This window comes from Haplochromis burtoni, unplaced genomic scaffold (genome assembly GCF_018398535.1).
Source record: "Haplochromis burtoni strain Fernald_Lab_line unplaced genomic scaffold, NCSU_Asbu1 Contig_145, whole genome shotgun sequence".
NCBI classification, from domain to species: Eukaryota; Metazoa; Chordata; class Actinopteri; order Cichliformes; family Cichlidae; genus Haplochromis; species Haplochromis burtoni.
The window spans coordinates 37,895-53,312 of NW_024582506.1; the positions used below are offsets into that span (position 1 = coordinate 37,895).

The window sequence follows — 15,418 nt, forward strand, 5'->3', positions numbered from 1 at the left end:
TTAAGTACAACTACTACTGGCAGTATGTGGGAGGCAACAAAGAAAGAAAAAAATCAAATTTTGTTTTGCACGCTTCTTAAAGCCTTGCATGACAGCTCAATGTTTGTGTGGGACATTTGGAGAAAAAAAAACCCTAAAAAAAACATGATGGATCTTTAGTTTGGGGGAGGAGTCTCAAATGTAAGGCCCAGCAGCCAGAATCTGCCCTGTGAAGACTCAAATCCAGCCCACTGGACAGCTTAAGAAAATGTGAAGAAAGATTTAGAACCTTTAACTGTGTTTTCATGAGAGACTAACTCTGGACTTACTAATAGTGTCAATTTAAAAATATATATATATTTTATAGTTACAGGATAGTCTGCTTATATTAAATGTCTTTGCAATAAACCATCATGACTTCTTGTCATTTTATGCATGGAGTTTCACTGGTCTTCAGATCAAACTGGGCTGTATCTAGCCCACGATGTAAAATGGGTTTAAGGGATAAGCACAGAAAACGAGGGGACAGCTGTAGGGGAGGCTCCAATTTCAAATACTGGCTTCTTTTTGACTCTTCCACATTTCTGTCTACTGCAGCAACTATTTAGCTATTTTTGAAGCTTGTCTGATTCCATTAGCCTAATAATCCAGTGTTACTGGGTTATTTCTGAATGCCAGAACTAAAACCTTGTAAAATTCTCACAATATAAAAGCCTAGAAATATGCATGTCATGCATGACAAACAAATTGTAACATTATGTTGACAATAATGGGATTCTGATACAGTAATGCGGAGAAAGACAATACAGAAAGCATCATATTAGTAATAACATTTACAGAATGCTTGTATTAATGTTCTTGCAAATGTAAAAACAGAAGGTGTGTGAAAAGGTAAAGGTTATTAAATATGGACATCAGCAAGCCTCCGGCACAACATCAGTCTCATGTGCGTCATACTTATCCACTTCAACATAAAGTACATGATTCAAACACAAAAAAAAACCCCACACCCTTCTCTTTATTCAGTGAGAATTTAATACACAAAGGAAAGAAGCAGCATGACTGCCCTCCTTGTAGATCAAAGCACATAAGCTCATTCTCAGTCTTCAAAGATATCCATGTCAAGCAGTTTTTGCAGCTATACAGAGAAGCTGGTACAATTCCTTCTTGCAATTCCAAAAAACACTTTTCTTTTAGGCTTTTCAAAACATACACTTGAGTAACACAGTACAAAAACTTTAAAAAGGTCTTGATCCTCTTTCTCTCCTCTGAAAATAATCTGTGTGCTGACCACTAACTAGGCAGCATATAATGCTAATCATAAGATCACTATCATCAGACTATATCCACCATCAGTTCAGTATAACAACACTAAAATGATCCTCATATGAAAATTTCAAAGATTGTATGGTGCTGATAATAACATTTAGCATGCAATGGATGACATAGAAAAACCTGATCATACCACCTTTGAACACACATAAAGAATGTGGTACTGTTTCTATCACATTATGTTAAAACTGGGCACCAAGTTTATGAAAAAAAGCCATCCATTTTCTTAATCGCCTATCCAGTTTAGGGTAGTGGGTAGGGATGGGTACCGGTGTCGGTGCCATGATGGCACCGGTTCTGACATAAACGGTAGTAACCAGACCGAAAAGCAGCGCACATTTCGGTGCTTTATTTCGGTGCTTTTTTTTCCTGAGCTGTGATACACTTCTAGCCAATCATTTTACGTTTCCGAGGATAGTAGGCGGGGCCAGGTACGTACGTTCTGTTAGAGCAGAGCTACAGATTAAAAATGTCCAAGGCGAAGCGGTCAAAAGTCTGGCTGTACTTCACAGCAAAATATGCAAACTCAGCAGCCTGCAACAAGTGCTTTAAGCTGATACTGTGATACTGTCAAAGGAGGTAACACCTCAAATCCGATGAAACACCTGGCGACGCATAGCGTTTTTTTTAAAGCCGAGAAATGCGCCGTATTTGATAGCTTGCTGTGAGACCTCACACGTGCACATCTACTGCGGGTGGGTCGTCTGCTATCGGACCCGGAGTTAGCAACATCCCCCAAAAACCCGAAGATTAGAGTCCTGGCCCGTAGCCCTGCCAGTGTAGCAGAAATGATGACGGATGATGATGGCAGCAGCAGCCGTTCTTCTCTGCGTGAGTAGCTTAATGTTGTTCGTGTGTAATTTACGTTGAGTAGGCTAACCACGTTATTACATTAATGCATGTAAGGTGAACTAGCAAACATCATCATAGCTACATGCGGCTGTCTTCTTGTTTGATGGCAGATACTCCCTTCACCCTGGCCAAAAAGGCTAAAATGACCAAAGAAAAAGTGGAAAACAGTTAAACATGAGAGGTTTTTGGACAAAGTTTGTGTTTTTTCCATTGTTTAAGCACTGCTTCCAGCCAAGAGTGATACCATATATGCCCCATAGCTGCAGAAAAGGCTAACATTGTTATCTTTTTACAAAAAACCAGCTGAACATGAGAGGTTTTTGGACCAATTTTGTGTTCTCCATTCTTTAAGCACCGGTTTGAGCACCGTTTAAGCACCGGCACCGTTTCAAAAGTACCGATTTGGCACCGGTATCGGATAAAACCTAAACGATACCCATCCCTAGTTTCTGAGTTATCCATCTGGAATCTGGTTCAATCAATCAAGTTTAAGCTTTATTATCATTTTTAATTGTTTTCAGAAGGGGGGGGGGGGGGGAGTACAGACAATTCTTTACTGAAGTAGAAGTACAGATACCTGTGTTTTAAAAAAAAAAAAAAAAAGATCCAGTACAGCTACTTTTTTATGGTACAGATATGTACAATAACAAAGTAGCTGTACTTCGTTATGTCCCACCTCTGCTAGCTGTACTATGCTTGCTGTAATGTGACAGTGAAGCTAATGAAACTAGAGATTTATATGCCTTAGGTGACAACAAGGGACGAATCTTCAATCACCTCTCATAGCACATCATCCTGTGCTTCCTAAATAATTTAATTTCCCCTATTTCCCTCCTCTGTCATCTCTAGTAATAGTTCATCTTGAAGAAAAAATAACTATCACTACCTACTACATCACAGAACATATTTCTAAACTTTGTTTTGCCAACATTTGACTTGCATAATGATTACAGTCATACTGGCAAGGCAATTTAGCTTGTAATTCTAGTGATATTACATAAACAGAAATTAATCTTACTCCATTGAACTTCTGTGGGGAAATAATTATATTAGATCCACTGCTGAATGTATATGTTTGCTCACAAAGAAATGAACAGTCTCTAATTTTTATGGTAGTCTCATTTTAATGGAGAGAGACAGAACAACAACCAAAAATCCAGGAAAAACAAAAAAAAAAACAAAAAACATATTATATAAAAGTTATGAATTGATTTGCACGTCGTTATTAAATAAAAATCTTGTCCCCTACAACCCCGCCAGAATCCCTGCTCCCACAGATTGGAATTTGACACAACCAACAAACCAATCAATCACAGAGACTCCTAATTTCAACTTGAAATGTGTATAAAGCGCACCTGTCCACAAAGTCCATTTCTTCCATTCCAACCTCTCCACCACCGTGGGCAAGACCAAAGAGCTGTCAAAGGACCTCAGGGACAAAATTCTGTAAAGATGAGTCGGCCAAAATCCCTCCCTCACACTCTCCTGCAAACTACAAGAAACATCTTACTGCCGTACTTCCCAAAAAGGGTTTCTCCACTGAAGAAAGTAATAAAGTCTCCAAATACCAAGTCATGCTTTGCATGCGGCTCAAATACTTTACATTTACTGACATACAAATCAATTTATAAATTTTATGTAATGCTTGCTTTTATTTCTGAAAAAAAACAAAAAAAACAAAAAAAACAAACAAACAAGAAATAGACATTTAAATCAAGCTTTCTAAATTAGGATCCCTCCAGCTGCTTCTCAGTGATTACATGCTGAATATTTTTTCTGTAGGGCAATAGAGACAAATAAAAAAATAAAGATTCATTAGTTCTCACAATGCATATTGACTCTGCAGTGCTAACTGGAAATCATGCCCTACAGTGCATTGGATCTGCTTAAGATAGGCGCATTTCAAATTGATATAAATTGCAGCCTATTAACTTTGCCTCCAAACACAGAAGATATCATATTGCATGTACTAATTTTTGATCTGGACTCAATCACTTTGACTTCTGACTGAAATGGTAATGACCAGTACCTCACTGAGTCTCCTCACCCAAACGTGACTCAGTTCAGTTAGCCTTCAAAGAGTCTTGTAAGTAAAAGCCAGTTAGTGCCAAGAGTAGAAGAAAAGCTCACTGTCTGACCATCACAGAGACCTGGCATGACTTTTGCTGCCATGATGCCAGGTCTCTCTTGGAAATGAGATTTTTAATCTCAATGATTTTTTTTTACCCAGAGAAATAAAGGACTAATAATAATAAAAAAAAATGTTTTTAAAAATTACTAACAATGGTGACACAAAGGGATATTCAAGGTCATCCCTTGAAGTTCAGTTTACTACACAACTTTGGAACTTCTAAACTTGTCTGTATCTGTATCTAGTAAGAGTCTCTAGGATAGACCTCCCCATGTTAACCAAGCCTACCTTAGATATGAGCAAGAGAGAGATAGCTTAAGCCATACTGGCTTGGACATCACCTGAATTAAGAAGGAACCATCATGGACCCAGGCCCATGTGTGGTATGTACCACCAGCAGACAGAAGAAGTGACTGACATCCAGAAATCCTACCACTGACCGGACAAAGCTGGACTGAAAGTCAGCACTAATCATGGCAGGAACAAGCCGTAAGTACAAGATTCATAGAGGCAGGGGTCTACACTCGAGGCAAGACCCCAGATGCAGGCTGCAGAAAGATGCTCCTGAGACAATTCAGCACATGACAGCCTGGTGCAAAAACGCCATAACCAAGTGGCCGGCATAATATACAGGAACATGTGTGCCGAGTATGGCCTAGAAGTCCCGAGGTCAAAATGGGTGGGTGGTTGAGCTAAGATCCTGTGCGACTTTCAGATAAAGAAAAACTGGAGATAGACATAGTAGTGATGGACAAGCAGAGGAAGACAGCCGCAGTGATAGATGTAGCTACACCGAGTGATATCAACATCAGGAAGCAAGAGAAGTACCAAAGCCTGAGAGAGGAGAAGATGTGGAGGATGAAGGCAACAGTTGTCCCAGTGGTATTCGGAGCACTCAGTGACCCCCAAGCTAGAACAGTGGTTCCAGTAGATCACAGGATCAACATCCAAGATCTTTGTCCAAATGAGCGCAGTTGTTCTGCACAGAACCCTCAAGCTCCCAGGCCTCTGGTAGACTACCCAAGCTTGAAGGATAAAGACCACCCACAGGAGTTAGATGGGGACTTTTTATATATTATATAAAAAAATTTATAACCATATGTTGGCAAATCAAAGGTATCTAAAACAATTGTTTTATTCTCTGTTCATTAAAATACATCTAGCATAAGGTGTTCTTTTTTAACCACCACTCAGTGTTCGCTATAATGAACCTGTGTAATATATGGTGGTGGTTTAAATGAGGCATTCAAAATGCAATTTTGTAAGACAGAGTGTGGAAAGTTATGCATGAACAAAGGCTAAACTAAGCCTTAAAAAAGAAAAAGAAAAGAAATGGGTAAATTGTCAACTTGCTAAACTTTCTGTCATTGCCTTCCCATTGTTTGGAAATGTCACAGAGTCATACTGTGAAGGTCAATAGTTTAGAGCATAGAGAAGCAGACAGATACTTCAATGTTGCTAATTATAGAGGTTTTTAAGCCATAAAGTTCATCTATAAAGTTGCAAAATATTTTCAGATACGGGGTCAAAGTAGATGCAGAGCAGAAATACTGCCCGAGAATAAAGTGGCCCATAGTAAGAGCACCTCTACTGATTGTGACACACAAGCCATGAGGACTTTTTATTAGGGCTGCTCGATTATGGCAAAAATGATAATCACGATTATTTTCACTGAAATTGAGATCTTGATTATTTGACGATATTTATTTAATAATAACAATGTATTTAATAATGACTTTAAAGATTGTCAAAAAATTATATAAAATAGTGTGCAAATACTGATAACAGTGCAAATGTTTGCAATATAAAAAATAAATGAAAAATGTAAACATCTATGTTTAGTGAACTTTGCAGTGCTGCTCTGTGGCGCAGCTACGACACTAGCAAAGTTTACACACTAAGTCTACTTGATCCACGTCTGACTCCACAAACCCATAATGTTTCCACACCACTGAAGTTTTTTTTACCTCTCTTTTCAACCAACGGCAGTCACTCTCCTCTCCAAATAACTTCTGCTTAGCTTTCCGAGCTTCCCTCGGGTCCTCTTAATTGTTGTGACACGTGTTCGAAATGCAGAGAGGTGCGCTCGATTTGCCACACGGAGCAGCGCGAGAGTAAAGCACGAGGGAGGGGCTAATAATCGGCTCAGTCATTTTAATGATCGTTGAAAGCCCAGATCGTAATCGTGATTAAAATTCGATTAATTGAGCAGCCCTACTTTTTATTGTCCAAATTTGCATAAAGGTCTGCAATCAAAGCAATCATTCATTCATATATATTATATATACTATATATATAATATATATATATAATATATATATATATATATACTATTATTATATATTAATATATATATATATATATATATATATATAATCATAATATATATATAATAATATGTTTTATTATTTATTTTATAATTATATATATATAATATATATTTATATAAAAAAATATAATATTAGAATAAGTGCTAGAGGCTGGTTAACATACCAGAGTAAGAAAATTGAGATTTCAGCTTCTTTAAAAAAAGGACTTCGAAGTTGCTGAGTCTTACAAAATATAACTTTATAATATGAATAGCCAGTTGTTTGGACAGAAACAAGAGCGCAATGCATCCCCAAGGACAAGGATTGAGATTTTGAAAAACAAAGACAATGTGGCTGTGTTAAGAGCAGCCAGAGCTGGAAAAACAAATTCTCTGCAGGGGTCAACCAGCATATTTCTACCTCATCATGGTGGCAGGAGTGCACAAAAAGCACAAATCTCAGATGGAAGCTCAATGTCATGCAGCATTCTCATCCCTACTACACTACTAAAGACTCACAAAGACAGAGCACAGATTTTTGGTATACCAAAAAGAAGCAAAAGCCTGCATTCATGAGACTGCTACCCTTTCACAAGGAAGCTAATAATGGATGATACGGGGATCTGAAGACTGTGTCTTGAAACTTGTTTTAATATTAATTAAGTTGGTTTCCAATTGTCATAGTTTGTTACATCATAACGTTTACTCTAACTCAAGTTATTAATGATGAGTGACTACTAAACAGGAACTTAGATTTTTTTGACATAGAAGGAATAAATTCAATACATTTTCCTTTTGCCTTTGGGAACTGGATTTCGTGGAGAGTTAACAAAAAGAGTCAGCTAGATTTCGAGCTCAATGGCTTGATGGACACGTTAACTAGTAAATGATTCATGAACTTCTTCACAAATAAAATTTTTATCATTAGAGAAAAAATTACCATAATCATCCCACAGATGTAATATTATCTACAGCTACTCTTAGTACCATTGATGTTAAGTTAGACTCTTTTTCTCCAATTGATCTTTCTGAGTTAACTTCAATAATTACTTCCTCCAAACCATCAACGTGTCTTTTAGACCCCATTCCTACAAAACTGCTCAAAGAAGTCCTGCCATTAATTAATTCTTCGATCTTAAATATGATCAACCTATCTCTAATAATCGGCTATGTACCACAGGCCTTCAAGCTGGCTGTAGTTAAACCTTTACTCAAAAAGCCATCTCTAGACCCAGCAGTCTTAGCTAATTATAGGCCAATCTCCAACCTTCCTTTCATATCAAACAATCCTTGAAAGAGTAGTTGTCAAACAGCTAACAGATCATCTGCAGAGGAATGGTTTATTTGAAGAGTTTCAGTCAGGTTTCAGAGCTCAGTCACAGCACAGAAACAGCTTTAGTGAAGGTTACAAATGATCTTCTTATGGCCTCTGACAGTGGACTCATCTCTGTGCTTGTCCTGCTAGACCTCAGTGCAGCGTTCGATACTGTCGACCATAATATCCTATTAGAGCGATTAGAACATGCTGTAGGTATTACAGGTACTGCAGCTGCAGTGGTTTGTATCATATCTATCTAATAGACTCCAGTTTGTGCATGTAAATGGAGAGTCCTCTTCACACACTGAGGTTAATTATGGAGTTCCACAGGGTTCAGTGCTAGGACCAATTCTGTTTACATTATACATGCTTCCCTTAGGCAGCTATCATTAGAAGACATAGCATACATTTTCACTGCTATGCTGATGACACCCAGCTCTATCTGTCCATGAAGCCAGATGACACACACCAATTAGTTAAACTGCAGGAATGTCTTAAAGACATAAAGACCTGGATGGCCGCTAACTTTCTGCTTCTTAATTCAGATAAAACTGAGGTTATTGTACTCGGCCCTGAAAATCTTAGAAATATGGTATCTAACCAGATTCTTACTCTGGATGGCATTACCTTGGCCTCCAGTAACGCGGTGAGGAACCTTGGAGTCATTTTTGACCAGGACATGTCCTTCAACGCACATATTAAACAAATATGTAAGACTGCTTTCTTCCATTTGCGCAACATCTCTAAAATTAGAAATATCCTGTCTCAGAGTGACGCTGAAAAACTAGTTCATGCATTTATTACTTCCAGGCTGGACTACTGTAATTCATTATTATCAGGATGTCCAAAAAACTCCACTGAAAAGCCTTCAGCTAATCCAAAATGCTGCAGCAAGAGTCCTGACAGGGACTAGAAAGAGAGAGCATATTTCTCCTGTTTTGGCTTCCCTTCATTGGCTTCCTGTTAAATCCAGAATTGAATTCAAAATCCTGCTCCTCACATACAAGGTCTTAAATAATCAGGCCCCATCTTATCTTAAACGTGTATATACACTCAAAAATAAAATTTACAGTGTGCAACCTGGATATCATGTTAATGAGAAATGGAAGGACAACCTAATATATTTCCTCTATATACAGCTGTTGCTGGCTCAGAGGCATAAAAATATAGATATAAAATGGTTTCATATTGATGTATTTTAGCTTGCTAGCATTTGTAGAAAAAAGCAGAAAAAAAGAAAACATTGGGGCTAATGGGAATGTCATTCAGACATCTAATGCCTGTATAAAATTTCAAGGCAATTCATCTGACAGCTGTTAAGATATTTCAGTCAGGGAAAAAGCATCAAGCATTAGCAATAACAAAACCATCAGCACTTTTCTTTCTATCATAACTGAAAAAGCCACAGCGAGACAGAGCTGGTACAAATATCTAAAAGATAAATTGATAACCTTTTAAAGCGGGATAAAAATATATATGTACTCTACTAATTTTTAAGTAAGTCTGAAACACATCCATTATTCCACAAATTCTGAACCGTCTTTTCTTTTCTTTTTTTTTTTTAAACTGTTGAGTCATCTTTTTATTACTCTTTAATCTCTTCAGTCTTTATCTACCAAAGGATCTCACCACCACCATCCTTGAAACAAACTACAGAAGGGACTTTGTTCAGTCCTTGGAGTGGGTGCACAAACAAATCTGACATCTAACCAGGCTAAACTCTTCAGGGAAACTTGGTGGCAGCCGCTTGCCATTACTCTCATGATTGGATCAATATTAATACAGCGAGTGAGTCAGAGACCTTTTTTAAAGGTGTGGAGAATGGGAGAAATAGTAAAGCAAGTCCTTCCCATTATTAGTTGTTTTTAGTGATAATTAAATGCGTCACCTTAAGAGAGCATTTAGTAACTAAATCCTCCTCCTGAATAATTGACTACATCTCCAGATACAAAAGCAACAGCTCTCCACCCATAACAGACATTAAAGCTAAAAGCATTAGATGCCTCCAGAGAGCTACTCCCACTACCAGTGCAGGGAGAAACACACAGAGAACAAAGTGTTTCCAATGTCAAACACGAAACACTCATGTTCTGTGCTGTCAGCTGTGGCTGACTGATAATACACTCAGTGCTGCTGATTTCCATATATGCACGGATATTTCATATTTGTACATTTTAACTACGAAATCAGAAAATTAAAGAACAGCGCCTGGCAGATAGCTGATGTAAAGCACTTTTGTAGTTCTATAAAGAGTTTTCCCTAAATATTTCTATATTGTTTCTATAAAATATGGACAATGTCATACACTGGTTCCATTGTGGACATTTGTCAGTCGCAGTGTAATAACCCTCTAAACCATACACTGCTTTGTCTATTTACTTGAAACTGGACCATAAATTATCATCATGCTATACTGATTAGGACCTGAATCTAGCAACTAAGACAACAAACATAAATCAAGTGATCACTATGGCCACTTTCTCAAATGTCTACACGTGTATTTATTTATCTGTTTTTGGCAATTTTAAGAGTTGCCCCCATTACCATATGGTTAGGGTGGAAGGTTTACAGCATTTCTAGAGCTTACTGTATATGAATCCTTCATATACAAGTATTTGGTCTTGTGCACTTCTTGTTGGTTATGCTCTGGGTTTCTGTGGGTAGGTTCATCTTCTGAATGCCTCCAGGATAAAATGAGGCAACTTTCTCCCTCTTCTACACAAGATGTTTGTTTCTGTGTTTCATGGTATTGCAAGCTGGATTTAAAATGTAAAAAACAGCTTGAAAACTTCACAGATGGCTTAAACTATAACTTGATGAACCTTATAATGTTGAATTTTATTCCAGCTTTAAAGATAGGGTGATGTCTTCTCCACTAACCTCAAAGTTTTAAATTAAAACCCCAGTTTCATTTTATTCATTCATTTTTCTTTTGCGTGTCTATAGGCACTCCAGTGTTTACACTGGACATTATTTACTCAATTTACTGCTGACTTGACTTGAATCCAGAAATCTGTATTTTGACTAGTGAATACATCGTAGCATGTTTAAATTCTACTTTTCATATCTTCTTTTCCAGCTGCTACGCTGTAAAGCACAACTCCATTTTTAACTGAAGGCATTTCTTTCCCATTGAAAAGCAGATTTAGCCAACACCCTCCTTGGTTTTTTGCCAAACTGGTGACAGGTTCTGTCTTGATTTAGGTATGTGAAAGACAATGGGAGATTAATAAAGATACAGTCAATGATCTCTAGGACAAATCACCCTCCCATGTCATCCTTGTTTCCTCAGCCTTGTCCTTGTGCCAAGGCCTCTTTATGATCTACCAGCTGACTGAGAGTAAGGAAAGTGCTGAGTATCCCACTAAAGCTCTCACACACCTTAAGCTGAATTAATCTTATGTTAACATTCAGCTGACGATCTGTCTGTTTGTGTGCATACAGTAAAACACTGTCACGCCAGACACAGCAACAACTTTTGCGTTATGACTACACTCATGCAGCATTGTGTGCATCTTCAGCTGTTTGTCAGTTTGAAGCCACATTAAAGCTTGCCAGTAGACACACCCACAACTTGTTCAGTGCGTCTGTGCCTTCTTTTATGCCTCTTGTATAACATTACAATCCCATAAAACTGACAACCACCACCACACTCAACGTGTTTCATTATGTGCCAGCAGGGCAATATACTGTACCGAAGGGAACTGTTGTTTTCCAGAAACAAAGACGTTAATGAGCTATAATGCACTTCATGTTCCTGAGGAATAGCAAAAAAAAAAAGAACTTTAATATGGGACCACAGTAACAGCACCTCTGCAGAGGTCAGTGCCTCACTCTGGTGTGTTGAGAAACAATAATGTACGAAGGCTTACCTTGTGTGACACGTGAGATCCCACGTGGAGAATTCATGGTCATCGAGGTTAGTGACTACCTTGGCTGCCCTTGGCCAGACGGCGTGACGTTTGATAGGAACCAGCTCTTGACCGATCTCCCGTGTGGGGTCACGACTCCAGCAGGCACCCATCCTTCGACAGCAAAACACTTCTTTGTTTAATGACTAGGTGGTTCAACTCTTACTGGTATCTCCTACGGGTTCCTGATTTGCTTCCCACCATGCCAGCTGTAAGCATCTTACTCCTATTGTCCTGTCCAGTGTCACCAGTCCTCTCTCTGTCCACTCCCCATTTCTGACCACCCTAGTACGCGTCAGATGATTTCTCTCTCCAGGCTACATTGCAAATGTTTTGGTGGCCTGCCCCAGGCAACTTTGCCCTCCTCCTTATTCTGACAGAAGTGTTACTGTCTCCCACAGCTAGCCAGACTTTAAGGGCCACAACATTGTATCAAGCATCTTGTTGTTACTCTCTCTCACTGTTTCCATCTGAGGCCTTCAATCCCTCCTTTGTGTCTGTCCTCGTTTGCTCAGTGAAGAACACAGATGGGCGCCCCACACTTTCCAGTCCCGAGCTTTGCTTTTTCTTCATAGACAACAGTCATGTAGAAAAGAGTGAGACAAGTCAGTCCTACGCTGCAGCGATGTGTGGGCTTCTCATGCGGAGAAATTCAACAGTTGCAATAAGATTTGGCTCCATGTTTCCATTTGTAGGCTCTACATTTCATGCATTTTTTTTCCCCATGTCTGAAGTTTATTATAGCACAATCTTCTGTAGACCTTTAGAGAAAATAAAAACAGACTCTTTCTAGTCTGTGTTGAGTACAAGGTATTAGAATTCTGCCTTTTTTTTTAAAAAAAAACAACAACACATCTTTCTTGTCCTTTATTGGCCACTTTCAGACTCTAAAAGCTGAGGATCTTTTGCCGTTTCTTTTTATGGACAATAGATCTGCTTTGCTATGCCATTGAGTGCCAAAATTTTAGCTCCCAATGTATTTATATATATTGCTACATATTTGTAGCAATTCATCAAACAGCTGTTAAACAACCACAAAATACTCTTTGTGCAGTCAATTCCCCTCTCTTCCACAACTGTCTGTCCTTCAAACTCATCCTCCCTCCTACAAACACCCCAACAACATCCTTTTTAGTGTTGTAACAAAAAATACCTTTCCTAGTTAACTGGGTTTATTTACTCAAAGATAATGGACATTATTGTTTATTAAATTATGACAAAAAAATAAATAAAATATTTCTATCAAATACAGCAACAATGCCTTTTACTTGGATCACTGCCGTGCAAATCAATACACATGCGAGTAAATAAGGGAAGTTACTCGCATGTGTAAGAGAAGCAAATACAGTCAAGACATAAAAATTATTGTTGCTTTTTGGTTTCCTCACCTAGAATCACCTGCCTAAGAGAGATCATGTTGACTTGTTGTTCACTGCCATGACTGCGTTATCTATCGTTCGTCATAGTGTGGCTTGCTAGTGTTCCACACCTGCTATTTTCAGGAGCAGGCAAAACAGAAAAATTAAATGGGGGGGGGGGGAATCAAAGGATGCAGAAAAAAAATACAAGGGAAAAGAAGGGAAAAATCAATGTTACGCAAAGCCAAGGTGACTTCAATTTATGAAGATCCTGGGATTAGGAGAGGTTCCAACAATCATTCAAGGCCACAGGCCCAAGAACACTTCACTGATGTAAACAATAATTAGCACATCTTAAAATTCAGGTAGTGTAAAATCAAAGGATTTATTTCATGAAGTCTACTATTGGCAAAGCAGCTCTGTAACAGAAAAAGCCGAGGCTGATGTACTACACAGCCAAAGGAAAGTAACCAAATCAAAGACCCTGTCTTTTTAAGTTGCTTTTTAAAATAACGCAACCTGATACAAAGCAAACCATATACTTTGTATAGAAGATGGGTGTAGCCTCCAGACATGAAAAATTATGCCCTGATGCTGCATTCTTCTTAGAGTCTGCAAAGTATAACAGCAAAAAGATTGTGTATAGAAAATTATCAATACACAAACTACCATATGACCTCAATTTATAGTTTTATACTGACTGCTAAAATACTGACTTTAGCATAACTTGTTGTTCATTCTATAAATTACAGTCTCATTTAGACAAAGCATAGTATGTTTAAGGGTATTGGTATTGAATGGTTGATTTCATAGACTGAGCCACCCCTCGAACCAAGATCATGATGGCATGTTTGTTGTGGTATTTCCCCTCTTTGTTTTGATCACTGTTGGAGTTGTTACTTTAAAACATCATTATTACAGATATTACACAGAACACCTTTCTTAAAAGTAATGCAGTACATTTACTTCATTTCGAGTAATGAAGTAATGTAAAGGAAAAAGGGTTCTTGGCTAGCTTAGCGTTAGCATGCTGCCTGTACAGATGCTTGCAAAGAACCGAAGCTGTGTTACCAGAATAATGCAGTCGTTTGTTTTCTGGATGCAATTTGCACTTTACCATTTATCTCATCCTTTTATGCAATAAAAATAAACGTCCATATCCATGCCACAGACTCCGTCGCCATTTCCCTCTTCTGACACGTCAACTGAAATTAGCTGACTGCAGCGCAAACGCAAGAAGCTGGATCGATGCGCAGGCAGACTAACAATTCAAACAAACTAGACTACCAGACACCAGTTTTCTACAAGAACCGGTTCTGGAGTCCCATCCCTACTGTTAACAGTGTTAAAGTTTATTTTCCAAGCTCAAATAAAAATTTAGTTTGACTGTGCAAAAGGGGAAGCAGCAAGAGGTTAATGTTCTCTGATATGAAAAATAGCTGTTGAGTACAGTGGCGGGACATGACAGACATAACTGCGCTCTCATCTTTCAACATGAAGGAAATCAGATGTGGCTGACATTTCAATAGATGGTATGTGAGTTTATGAATGTTTAAATGGTTCTTTTTTTGTATTTCCTTTTCATAATAGAAAAAAAAAACTCATTTTGAACTTTGTACCCCTACACACTGATTAAGACAAATGAAAAAGGCACCAGTCAAAAGTCAAGTGTGTTCAGAACATTCTGGACTTTGTAAATGATCACAACAGGACACTTTGTCATTAAGAGTTCAGAAAAGATCTGCAATTACCAAAAGTATTATAATGTGTAGTCATGTTTTGGATCGCAATCCCTTTTAAAATGGAGGACCATTTGGAGCAGTCATTTTAAAATTGTTCACATGCACATAATCATTTTATGGCTGTAAGCCTCTTAATCATTTTAATAACTTTTTGGGTGCCTGTGGCTATTTATCCAATACCAGACCCCTTTCTCTGTTTGTCAGCATATGTATGAACTGAAAAGCACACAAAAAGCTGCACAGAAATTTTATGTGCAACTTGTCATCCTGCTTTGTTTTTACATCTTATCCATCATATTCCCATTAAATGTCACAATAAAGCACATATCAGCCTGCCAGATCAGTGCTGTACTCAGATTCTCTGTAAGAGTCTGTGGATTAATACCACAGCCTCAGGGCAAGGTTAAATATTCAAGAGATCCATTTTCAGACCAACTCCAAAGATGGTGTTAAACACACACACACACACACACACACACACACACAC

The 15,418-nt window shown here is 38.2% G+C and overlaps 1 long non-coding RNA gene across 1 annotated transcript; it reads right to left on the bottom strand.

Annotated features, from left to right (window-relative positions):
• Positions 1 to 10,998: 10,998 nt before the first annotated feature.
• Positions 10,999 to 15,412, bottom strand: LOC121815168. The gene is made up of 2 exons (XR_006054840.1): positions 11,793 to 15,412; positions 10,999 to 11,677 (listed from the first exon to the last, which is right to left on the bottom strand). It is a non-coding gene; the product is annotated as an uncharacterized LOC121815168 (long non-coding RNA).
• Positions 15,413 to 15,418: the final 6 nt, after the last annotated feature.